Below are 13,109 nucleotides of genomic sequence, written 5' to 3' on the forward strand. Positions count from 1 at the left end.
CAAGAATGCATTTTGCTCAGCTCAAGGCCTGCAAGAAGCTAAATTCCAAGTGTAAAAACGAGCAAGTTAAGCAGGAAAGATCACCATCAGGGACTTATTCTTTAAAACATCGGGTTGTTATAAACTTGCCAAGAGGAAATAAATATCACAGAGGAAAAAGTCTTGCCAAAAAGTTGAACAAAGTTAAAAGATCTGCAGACCCGTAAAATCTTTTGCCAGTAGCCCGAAATATAACCTAAGGTGACATATGAGCTAAAAAAAAAAAAAAAAAAAAAAAAAAAAAAAAAAAAAAAAAAAAAAACTAACCTCATTCATCTGATGGGCCACTTCCTAAAATGTGACTTAAAGTGTATTTTTAAAAAGGAAATAGAAAATGGATATGAATAGCACTTTTATCTTCTGTCAAATTTGAATTTAGGCATTTTATTAAAACCATACATAAAGACAAACTTAGAATCTAATGACTTGAATTCATTCTTTTTCTGTTTTCAGTTTAGTATCACAAACTGCACAAAGCAAGGAGGTAAGGTAACATTTCTTAATTAGGACAGAACTAGTTTTATAAAAATACTTTGAAGGAAGAATAGGGGGATCTCAAATGGAATTCAAGCTAGTGAACTATTTACTTAAAAGTGGAGGAAGATATTTCTTCTTTCAAAGATATGACATGAATTATTTTCTCTTCAGGGACCAAATTACCTAGATATGTTTTTGACAACCTGGACAGCTTGTCAGAATAACAAAAGCATAGCTGAAGATCTGGAGAGCTTAACAATTTTCCTCATGATTGCCAAGATCCATCTAGATTGTTGAGATGACAACAGCTTACTTACAATGCTCAGTTTTGTGAATTAAGAGCAGACAAAGGATTTTCTCAAAACCTAGACTGACGCCCCTATGCCGCAGAGAACTAGGATTCTCAAAGGAAAATTAGAGTCCTGAGAGAACTGAAGATGTTTGTCTTCCATCTTAGAACGTCATTGTGGTTAACATTACAAATGCATCTCGAGTCTAGGTTTAAGTATTTCCTCACACACCCATTAGATTTAATTCTTTTAAAACATCTGTCTCCCTGCCATGATGGATAGAAAGAGCATAAATACCTTTAAGTAAACCCTAAGATGGGCATAAGAAGATCTTGTAATACTGGCCATAAGTAGCTATCTATTTAAAAGTGGAGGAAGAGATTTCTTCTTTCAAAGATATGTCATGAATTATTTTCTCTTCTATAAGCTGAGTTATAGAATTTACCAAGAGGAGATTGAAGGAAAACAAATACATAACAAAAGAAGTGGCAAACTGGACAGGAATCCCAGATTCCAGCTACTGCCACCAATTGCCTAATTTTAACCTCTCTTTATCTGGTTTACATTGATTTTAACCTCTCTTTATCCATTTTATCCTATGCTTGTTGAATAAAATAAATTCAATGAATTATTTTTAAACCATTTCTTTCGAAGTTCCTCCTTAAATGTAAAAAAACAAAAAACAAAAACAAAAACAAAAAAACCCAAAAACAAAAAAAGAAAGAGCCAGGCTGAGTCAGGACCAAAATTATTTATACACTGCCGCTAATAAGCTATCCCTCAATAATAATTTGGTTAGCTATTATGTCCTATTGACTTTTATTGGGAGTCACATGTAGTTACAGACACTGTGTGGCACAAATAATTCATGACAATGGTCTCAGATCCTTCACTAGGAAGCCCTACAGGGCAAAGAGGGACACACTAAATGCTTCCACATCACTTAGAAGCACCATTTAGAAGTAATGGCATTCTATGGTACTCTGTTGGTCCAAGCCAGTGCCAACGACAATCTCAAATCCAAGAGTGAAGGGACAGAATCTACATCATCATCAGAGGAGAAATGTCTCATTGCAAACGAGGTTGGATACCAGATAATGAGAATTCTATCTTCACAATAAACTACTATATGTTCCGTCTATTTCTCCCTCACACTTAAAATATCAGCTACCAAATAAAATAACACAACATTTAAAGAGAACAGCACTGTCCTCAGTTCTGTTAGAAAATAGTGTTTTGAGAGGAAATACAAATCTAAAGAAAAGGTAGGTAAATACCATGCAATGCAGGTATGTGAAAAAAAATCTGCTAATTAAGGTCAAAGTCTACCAGCTCCTTCTGGAGCTCAGCATATAATGGAGGGATTCCTGGGTTGGTGAGACGCAGTTAAAAGCACTGACTGCTCTTGAGTTCATGAGTTCAAATCCCAGCAACCACATGGTGGCTCACAACTATTTTCAATGAAACCTGATGCCCTCTTATGGGGTTTCTGAAGACAGCTACAGTGTATTTACATTACATAAATAAATAAATAAATAAATAAATAAATAAATAAATACAAACCTTTGGGCAGGCTGGAGCCAGAGAGAGAAGGGAAGGGGGAATAATGGAGGATTTCCTCCATTGGCAGGACTTCCTATTCTCTGACCTTGACAGGGGAGTTCAAACCCACCTCCCACCCCACCCCTGCCCCCAAGCCTCTACATGCAGAATGTCTCATAGCCGCCTTAATTAGACTACAGGTTCAATTTCCTTTCTTGTAATAAGAACCCATTCAGCTAACACCTGAGATTCCTGAAATGCTTCCCCACACTAATGAGGCATTTCAGTACCTTTGCCCATACTGAATGTTCTTACCCCCAGTCTCCCTTATTACATAAGCCATGAATCACCCTAAGTAAAGCTAATCTCCCTCCCTTCAGCTGGTACAAGTGTGTCTTCTTCATCATATGTACTCACAGGGCTTTGGAGTCCCTCTTTCCCCCACCACACCCCCTGAGTCTGTCATCTCTGCTCCCTTTGCCTCAAGGACTAATATTGGCCAATGAGCCCCAAAGGCAGGAAGAGCCATACACGTACATGTGTTAAAGGCCACATAGTTATATATACACCTTGCTAACCACTTTATTGCCACCATGACCAAATACCCAACAGAAGCAACTTCAAAGAAGTATTCATTTTGGCTCATGGCTTGAGAAAATACATGGTGGTTCAATAGTTCTGTCTATGATGGAGGGACCCTCCCAGCATTGCTTGCTAGATCTCAGATCAGGATATTAACAGCTTAGCCAGGAGTGCAGGTAACTTATCTCCCTCAGGCCCCATCCCTACTGCTCTAGGCCTGCCCGCTATGTCTCAAAGATTCCACAACTTCCAAAAAGAGCACCAGTAGCTAAGAGACCATGTGCTCAAACACATAACACTATGGAGAGACATTTCATATTCAAACCCTCAAACCGTAACAGATACTGCACTAACTATCTTCTTTCTCAATTGCTATAAGACACTGACTACAACCAATTTCAGGGGAGGGAAGAGGTATTATTTAGCTTACAGGTTATAGTTCATTCTTGAGGAAAGCCAGGGCAGGAGCTCAAGGCAGCCTTCTGGAGGCAGCAACTGAGGACACTGCCTACTGGCTTGCTTCCAGGCTCATATTCAAAGTGGCCTTTTAAAAAATACAACCCAGGACCACCTTCCCAGGGCTAGGACTGACTACAGTGGATGGGCCATCTTCTATTAATTAGCAGCCAAGAAAATGGCCCACAGACCACTCTGGTAGAGGCAATGCCTCAACTGGCATCTGCTTCCCAGGGGTCTCTTGTTTGTGTCAAGTTGACAAAAACTGAACAGCACCCACACATAATCACTGCATTACAGAAATGGAAAATGAAGATGAATACATCAAAAATAAAAATGCAGCAGGTAACAGTTCTCTGCACACCTCATTAGCCTGGCTCTGATATGAATATATGGATATACTTTATACATTATGCATGTATTATTTTGTAAAACTAAAATGAAAGTTTTATAAGGTTTTTTAAAACCCTCATTCTTCATAAAACATATCACTGAAGCTTAGGTTTCAAAGTCCCACATAGGCCCCTTTAAAGTACTTGAATCCACTTTTCTCTCGAAGATGGTCCCTCAGTTACAGAACGTACAGTGCCCACAGTACCTGATTTCAAGTGAATGAAAATATATCTGCAGTGTCTTCCTAAGTGCAGGGAAACTTTGCTGTCTAGAGATCATTTTCTTTTGATCCTTAGAAGGTTACCTAGTTTTCTTATTATTTGGATTATTACTCATTATAATACTAAGTAGGAGTCTAAGTGTGGTTTGGTCTTCAAAGGCTGGAAGCATGATATAAGAATACAGATGAGAGGCAGAAACTCTGGGCAGGTGCAGGCTGTTGGAAGCAGAGAGGTCAGAAGGCATAGAGAACTAGTCACAGAAAGTTAATGGCCATCCCTCAAGACTGGGCTAGTTACTGCTGGTCTCTTTGGTCTGGGATCAGTTCTACCACAGGAGCAGGTTTGTTTTAAATTTTTAAAAAACAAGTATATATAAGTCCTATAAAATTATAGGTCTCATCATTTTTACATATGTATCTAAGTGTACTATGATCATATTCACTCCCTACCAGTCCCTATTTCCTCTCTTTGGTCATCCTAGAAGGCAGACTTATAAGGGAGCACCCCATGGTTGGGTTCTTCTATACATACTGTGCACCCTTCTCCACTCCCATTACATGGCATCAGTACTGTACCAATGCAGCACATGGCCTTCTTTAGATAAGGATGCCCAGTCAGATTTCTCTGCCAAAGCCTTAAGATAAAATTGTCTTCTTTTAGTCCTAAATTCCTGTGCCTCTGGTTTTCCCCCTACGTGTTTATTTGTATGAAAAAAACGTGGGGGGGGGGTAGGTGTGTCAGGGTAGAGATGAGAGGATACCTTGTGAGAGTCTGCTCTCTCCCTGTACCATGTAGGTGCTGGGAACCAAACTCGGGTGGTGAGGCTTGAGATGTAGTGCCTTTACCTGCCGAAATGCCCCATCAGCCCTTGGTACATTTCAAATGAACAACACAAAACGGACTGAGACAGCATCCCACTGGGGCATTTTCTCGACACCCAGAGCCCCCACACTTAACCTACAGACACGCACCTCTGTACTTCTTTTCACTGTGGTACTCCTGACCTCAGGGGTAATTTGGGGCACAAGGTAATAAGTGCAGGTTCCTGAGGAGAAAATATGAACAAGCTGTGGATTAGAGAATGGCACAGTTAAAATCAGTCTGTCAAAAGTAAGTAGAGAGTGTCTGCACTGAGCAAGAGAAAGGAACTCTCAGGGAAGCAGGGGAAAGAACAGAAGCAATGGACTGGAATGGGAGCAGGAACTTCAGAGGTAGAAGATCCCTTAGGGTGAAATTTAGGAAATACGACTGCTCTGAAATGAGAAATAAAAACATAAACATAATTTTAAAATAAAGCAGTCCAAGCAGGGCATTGGCAGGCATATTTTTAAAAGGCATCATCAGGAAATGGCTGGTTTTTTCTCTTTCCTGTGAAAACAAGAGGCTTCTTAGTGAAGAGAGATCTAGTGCTATTCTCAAGGTGGGTCTCAGTCCAAGCTCAGAAGACACAAGTCATTCAGTGATACAGGCAGAAAGTGGGCAGAGAATGTTGGGAGAAAAAAAAATTCGAGCTGCATAAGAGGGTAGGTTAACAGCTTGGGAATGATCAAAGGTTGGCCTGTGTGTGTGTGTGTGTGTGTGTGTGTGTGTGTGTGTGTGTGTGTGTGTAGATAGATAGATAGATAGATAGATAGATAGATAGATAGATAGATAGGAGTTTTGGAATGAAGCTTTTTGTCTTGTGGACTGGAAACTATAAAGCTGTGTAATGTAGAATAGTGAAGTCACTATAGTGGACAGAGAAGAATGTAGATTTAAAGAAGAAAGAGGAGGAGGAGGAGAAAGAGGAGAAAGAAAAAGAGGAGGAGGAAGAACAGAAGGAGGAGGAGGAAGAGAAGGAGAAGGAGAAGGAGAAGGAGAAGGAGAAGGAGAAGGAGAAGGAGAAGGAGAAGGAGAAGGAGAAGAAGAAGAAGAAGAAGAAGAAGAAGAAGAAGAAGAAGAAGAAGAAGAAGAAGAAGAAGAAGAAGAAGAAGAAGAAGAAGAAAGAAGAAGAACTACTATTTATGGAACTTGTAGGGCTGGTAAGCATGTGAAAGGGGCTGGAATGTATGGGGATACATGTATGGACAGAAAGGCTGGACTCAGATACCATCTTGGCATCTCCCAGTTCTGCAGTCTTGGGCAAGTCAGTAACACACCAGCCTTCTTTAAAGAGTAGCTATGCAGTATTTGGCACAAAGCCTATCACTCCAAGTGTGCACATGGGGAGCAATGCTATTTAAAATTATGTTAGCAGAACGAAATTAGCCTTTCCTGTTTTCTGTCTCCTCATCCCAACACCTTCCTTTTCCAAGCAGCAAGTGGTCCCTGTAGTTCCTCACTCTCTTCCCCTTTCCCCCACAGTACTGTTAGGCTGTTCCTATGTCCTATACCACACAATACAAGGATGGCATTCAACATACCTAGGCTTGGGCTGATTTTTTAAATACGTTTACAGCAATCTCTTCGTTACTTACAACACAACCAAAGAACCCAGGAAGCTTGTTCACTTCTGCAATTTAAAAACCTATGTGGACACTGTTCTAAAAGGGCAACGCCCAGTTCACTTGGAGACACTGCCACCCCCTTCCTGGTTCTGGAACAAGAATAGACAACTCTGTACATTCCCCTGAGGCACCAGCCAGATGTGTTGAAAGATGTATGGCAGTTTAATGGTTTAATAGTGCTTCAAAAAGTCAAACATTGAATTATAGGAACTAACAATGTTAGTCCTAGACATAAATGCCAAAGAATTAAAAGCAGAGACTCCAACTGATACGTAAATGTATGACAGCATCCGTTGCGGCATTATTTATAAAAGTTGAAAACAACTCAAGTATACACCAATGAATAAATGAAAAAATACACGTGATCTATGTATCACTGGGGTATGAGCCAAAATAAGGAAATACTGGTGCATGCAACAACATGGTGACATGTGAAAATAGCATGCTAAGTGAAAGGAGCCAGATACAAAGGGCAAATGCTGTCCTGTGAGCCACGGTAAAGTATCTACAGCAGGCCAGTTCACACTTGAAAACTGCCAACACCCGAGAAAAAAATGGAAATGAACAGTTATTTCTTAATAACTTGAAAACTTGTTTGAGATGATGAAACACTTTGGAAACAGTGATGGTGATTGAACATAACACTACATATATAATCAATGCTACTGTATAAAAATTTAAATGGTGGGAATTGCTCATTTTGTTTTATATATCCCCCCCCCCCAAAATAGAAAAACGTATCACACCAGAACTAAATACCCTCACAGTTTATGAGCCATAATCAATAGTTTTAGGTATCTAAAATCAAGGTTAATTTTGCAGTTCAGTGTCTAACACTGGCTGTGGGCTAGGCAGTAGCTGTGGAGTAACGCTGAACATGATCAAATTTGTTATTCCTGTAGTTACTGAATATAGTATAATCCTCTAAACACTCCAATCAAAAATCCATTCATTAAATCTCAGCATTCAGAAGACAAAGGAAGATGGTTCTCTGATTGCAGGGCCAGCCTGGTCTATGTAGCAATTTCCAGGATAGCCTGGTTACATAAGGACACCCTGAATCCAAACAAACAAACAAACAAACAAACAACAGCTCTCAAGAAACAACTGAAGAAAAATACAGATCCTAGTTCATATGTTATTGTCTGAAACCCTGGGATGAAACCAGTGTATCTACTGATGTGACTGAGAAAGCACCAAGACTTATAAAATTGATGGTTTGGTGTAGCCGGTCTTTTGCTACTTGGTGGGTTCTTCTTTCTTCCACCTTTCTCCACCTTTTTTCTTCCACCCTTTTAACTCCCTAACACTAGATAGCAAATAAAAAAAAAGTATAGAGAGGAAAGGAAAGATATACCTGAACAATTTCAGGGGTTGGATATGGGGCAGCGATGATACTGTTAGACTACTTCCTGTTAATTAGGGCCCTGAGTTCCTTGCAGTAAGTTTGATCTTCACCGTCAGGTTATTTAATTTCTTATTGTTGTTTCTTCTTTGCACCTGACTATTTAATAAACCATGACCAATACTAACCAACAGCAACCAACAACTCATACCTTCTCAGGGCCCTAGCATTTATATTATCCTCTAAAAAGTCCCCAGAATTCCAAACATTACATAATTACAGATACTACCTGCAGCTGGCAAAACCATGCCTCTGCTAAAGCATGAGGCAAATCATAGTCAACTGCTACAGACAATCTGAAGCAGCCCCCTATCCCACACCTGAGGTTAAAATCAAAACATATTCTAATAATATTTCTGTGTTTTTAAAATAAACAAAATTCTCACTCAAATATGGGCTAGAAAACAATGTAAAGACAATGCTGGGGCACTTTTGGGAATTGCAATTTCTCTTCTTGATGGCCAATGTGGAAGCACATACACTGGAAGAGTGCAGTGGGAGAAGGCTGGAGAGCGTGGACTAGAGAATGCTTTGCTCACGTTGTAGCTAGTTTAGTTTTCTTATGATTTCCCCTTTGTGTATGAACAAAAACCTAAACAAGATTCTCTCAAAATACAGAAAACGTCAACACTATAAGTTTTAATGATTTATTGTGTTTGCATTTAGTACAGGCAAAGGAAACAAAGCAGGTAACTCAGATGCAAAAATACTAAACGGCTATTGAACTTCCTAGAAAGAGGAGCCTAAGGTGGAGCCAGCGCAAGGGGAAGACATGACTTCTAGTTCTCCAGCCTGTAGGTAGAAAGTGAGTAGGATTCCTCCTGTCCTCTCTGCCAGTGACTCACTGGTGACCACAGGGAAAACAACACTGTGGTTTTTCCACTTTCTGTCTCCTTTTAGAAAGTGCCTTTCTCATGAATCCAAACAGCTCAGTTTCTCTATCCAAGAGAAGCTCTGTACATGGGCTGACAAAAAGAACTCTGACTTTCCAACCTGGCCTGTGATAAGTGAAAGTTGGTGCTAGCATGTGGCATCAGGAAAGCCCTCATTACCACCTCTTTGTCAACAGATTGGGAGGCATCCTCCTTCTTCCCTCTTAATTCTTGCATCTCTCTCTCTCTCTCTCTCTCTCACTCCAAATCACACAGGAATGTAACAACTTTCTCAAATCTCACCAACTAGTTACTAAGAAGTTGTAAATAAAGGCATGGAAAAGAGGTTTTTTTTTTTGTTTTTTTTTTTTTTTTTAATGCATTAGTATCAGTAAAAATTAAACGTAAGTCAGTAAACGATAATCTAGTTTTGAAGAGTAAGAACCCCTTTTTGGGTTTCTTTGGATTTTTGGGTGAGTGTTCTCTCCAGAGGACAATTTGGATGCTAACTTGAAGAACCAATGAGAGTCTCTCTGTTCAAGTGCCTCTGAATTGGCAATCCCACAATTACGGTGGTTCTCATCCGTGGATGGCTTGTTTGTGGAAGGTTATTTCTAACAGCATGTTTACTGATGAGACGTTGGATGTCATAAGCTAGACAGATGGCTAAGGAAAACACGGTATGGTTTTAGCATAAATAGTTTGCAATGGCTTAGAATGACGTTTCACTATGGCCCACAGCTTGACTCCCACCTGTGTGGCTATAAAAGAGGAGCTCTCCACAATGGATGGCTTCTGGTGGAAGGGCTGGAGGGCGTGGAAATCAGTTCTATTTAAAAGGCTGGCCACTGAAAATTGGACCATGCTCCATGAGTATATAGATGATACAAATTGGACTTGTTTACTACTACTGCTACTATTAATTATTATATTAATATATTATAAATATTAATTAATAAATTGATTAATAATATTAGCATATATTTATAATTAATTATATTAATATAATTAATAATGTTGGTATTATTATTAATAATATATGTTGATAATTTTTTATTATTAGTTTACTTTCGGGGGGGCACAAAGAGTGGCAGCAGACATGGAAGAACTAGGAAGTGAATGTGACCAGGGTGCATAATATGAAATTCCTAGAAAATGTTGGGAAAAAAAAGCACGGGGGTGAAGAGGCACCTGCCTCTCTAGATTCACCAAATTGTTTCTCCTCACCTGTCAGCACCTCCTTCATGTCACTATATCTTCACTAAGACTAGTATTCTGCCTTGACAGGAGAACTCAACCTCATTCTTTATCCTCTGACCTTGCTTTGTTTCTCTCAGAGAGGAGTGTGGAAATAGGGTAGTGTTGTCTGGCTTTGATGAATTTGCAAATTTAGTCATAGTTTCTTTTAGAAACCCCTAAGACTTTAATTATCATCCCATGGGCAAGAACCAATCCCTGACACTATTAAGGATACTCTGCTATGCTTGCAGACAGGAGCCTAGCTAGCATAACTGTCCTCTGAGAAGCTCCACCCAGCAGCTGACCAAAATAGATGAAGAAACCCAAACCCAAACATCAGACAAGAGCTCAGGGAGTCTTGTGGAAGAGTTTTGGAAAAGGATTAAGGGACCTAGAGGGAATAAGAACTCCACAGGAAGACCAACAAAGTCAACTAACCTGGACCCTTGGGGCCTCCCAGAGAATGAACCACCAACCAAAGGGCATACACAGGCTGGACCTAGGCCCATTGGACCTATGTAGCACATGTACAGCTTGGTCTTCATGTGCGTTCCCCCCGACATCTGGAGCAGGGGCTGTCCTTAACTCTGTTGTCTGCCTGTGAACTCCAATCCCTTAACTGGGATGCCTTGTCTGGCCTCGGTGGAAGATGTGCCGAGTCCTGCAGTGATTTTGATGTGCCAAAGTGGGTTGGTTCCCAGCGAGAGGTGAAGAGACTCCACCTTCGGAGAGGAAAAGGGGAGGAGAAAATGGGGGAAAGGGTTGTGTGAGGGGGGACTGGGAGAAGAGGGGGCTGCAATCAGGATGCAGAGTGAATAAATAAATAAATAAATAAATGGGGAAAAATAAGTTGCAAGTTTCATATAGTATTTATACTTTTTTTTTTTTTTTTTTTTTTTTTTTAATGTAGGGTCTTACTATATAGCATCATAGGTTAGCCTCAAACTAGTGATTTGCTTTCTTGGCCTCATGAGTGCTGGATTACAGGTATGCACCGCCACGTGTGCCAGATACACTAGTAGATTTTGTCATACTAACTTATTAGGCTATTTCCTCATATAAAGATGACCCTAAATGAACCCTCAGGTTATAATAAATAGTCACAGACATGTCATTGCAGCAGTTGCTTTTCATTGCTTTTGATATTTCAATTTAAAAAAACGTGAGATAGTTCAATGAGAGTTTAGCAGTACTACCTACTTTTCAAATAGTTTCTCTTCCCTCTTCAAATTATTAGTTTTGATTAGCTGGTTGAAAACATCCATGAGCTACAAGGATTCAAGTTGCAAGTTGCAAACTTAGAATCCTCTTGCGAAGTAACAGCTTCAGCCATTTCATTGAAATCATAGAATGAATTCTAAAAATAATCCACTGCATGATTCTCCTGAGCTAATGCTAGTTTATGGTCTTAAGTCAGTCACACGGAGGCAGGAGTCATTGATGGCTGAGTGCCACCAACGAACAAGAAGCCAGTTACTTAATCCTGAATGAAGTTCCTTTTTTTTTTTTTTCTTTTTGAGCAAAACACCACTTATGTTACTATAGCATATGTACAGTACTTTTTAACTTCCAAAGTGTTTTTCCATACACTTCCTGATCCTACCCAATAATCTCATGAATCAAAGCAGGCATTTGTCATCTTCAAAGTGTGGGTATTGATCTCACAGACACCCAATAATTTATCTACAAGTCACAATTGGACAAGAGAAAAAAAAACAGAAAGAAAAAAGATTTTAAAGGGATAGTATCTTTAAAAGTTGTCTTTTCTTCAATGGCAGAGAAGTATCTTTTCCCTTGGGAGCAAATGGCTATCAAGTGCTTGCAATTTCTATTAATAGTTTTAACAACAGGAAAAGATTTGTGTATGGGGGTTAGGGAATGTGAGGAGGCCACAGGCTGATCTTGGTTGTCATTCCTATCTCTGGGGTGTCATTCCTATCTCTGGGGTGTCATTCCTATCTCTGATGCCCTATTTTTTTCAGACAGGGTCTCTCACTGATCTGGAATTTGCTTATAAGCTAGGCTGGCTGTCCAGGAAACCCCCAGAAATATACCCGTCTGTGCCTCCCCAGCACCGAGAATACATGTACCCTGTCCTGATCACCATGGTTTTTTTTTTTTTTCAATGAAAACTATTAATGCTAAAGAAAGATAAAAACTATCCACAAAGCTTAATAACCTCTCACCAAGACAACATTGATGTCTCTCATTTCCGAAGACAAAGCTGCCTACAACTTCTGATCCTTATTTAATTCTACTTCTCAAAATATTTGAAAATACCTGAAAAAAATCATACAAGGACCACAATGCTTCCTGAAGTTAATAATGAGGAAATCAAAGAAACCCAAACCTGCTGTACTAGAAAAATATAAGCATTGTTTAAAATTCTAAAAGGTATCCTTCAAGGACTGGTACTGAGATAATGGGAAACAAATTATAGATCAAATCTCAGGAAATAAACTATAGTGGGCAGATATTTTCATTGCTTTTCACAATCTATCCAGCCACGATTACCAAGTCATTCTTCCATAATGGAAAGATAACCTAAAATCCACAGAACTCTGAGTATAACCGCCTGGTTACAATAGCCTGACAATATATGGATGTAGCTGGAGAGATGGCTCATAGCTAAGAGCACGTGTTGCTCTGCAGAGGGCCCAGATTCAGTTCTCGATAGCTCACAACCATCTAAAACACCAGTTCCAGGGAACCTAACCCCGCTTTCTGGTATGCAGGTGGTACCCATATACACATGTAAGCAAAACATTCGTTAAAAAAAAAAAAAGTACAATTCAAAAATATGGGAAAAAAAATAAAAATGTGGGTGAAAGTATAGGAAACTACACCTAATAACAGTGCCCTTGGATACTAAGAAATTAGCACACTCCTTAGTGATGCTGCAGTGGCTGTTGGTGTTCCTTTCTCAATCCTATGGGAAGATGCACAAATAGCTAAAATAACACAAACCCAAAACAGATGGACTATGTAGAATTCGCAACGTGCTCCCTAAACGGCAGACTTTCTTGAGTCTATACTGTTTAGACTGTTGTCAAGATATGGCCTATAGTTGCAACATATGAAAGGAAAAGAATCCTAGAGATAGACTT

Source organism: Arvicanthis niloticus, chromosome 21, assembly GCF_011762505.2.
Source record: "Arvicanthis niloticus isolate mArvNil1 chromosome 21, mArvNil1.pat.X, whole genome shotgun sequence".
In the NCBI taxonomy this organism is placed as follows: Eukaryota; Metazoa; Chordata; class Mammalia; order Rodentia; family Muridae; genus Arvicanthis; species Arvicanthis niloticus.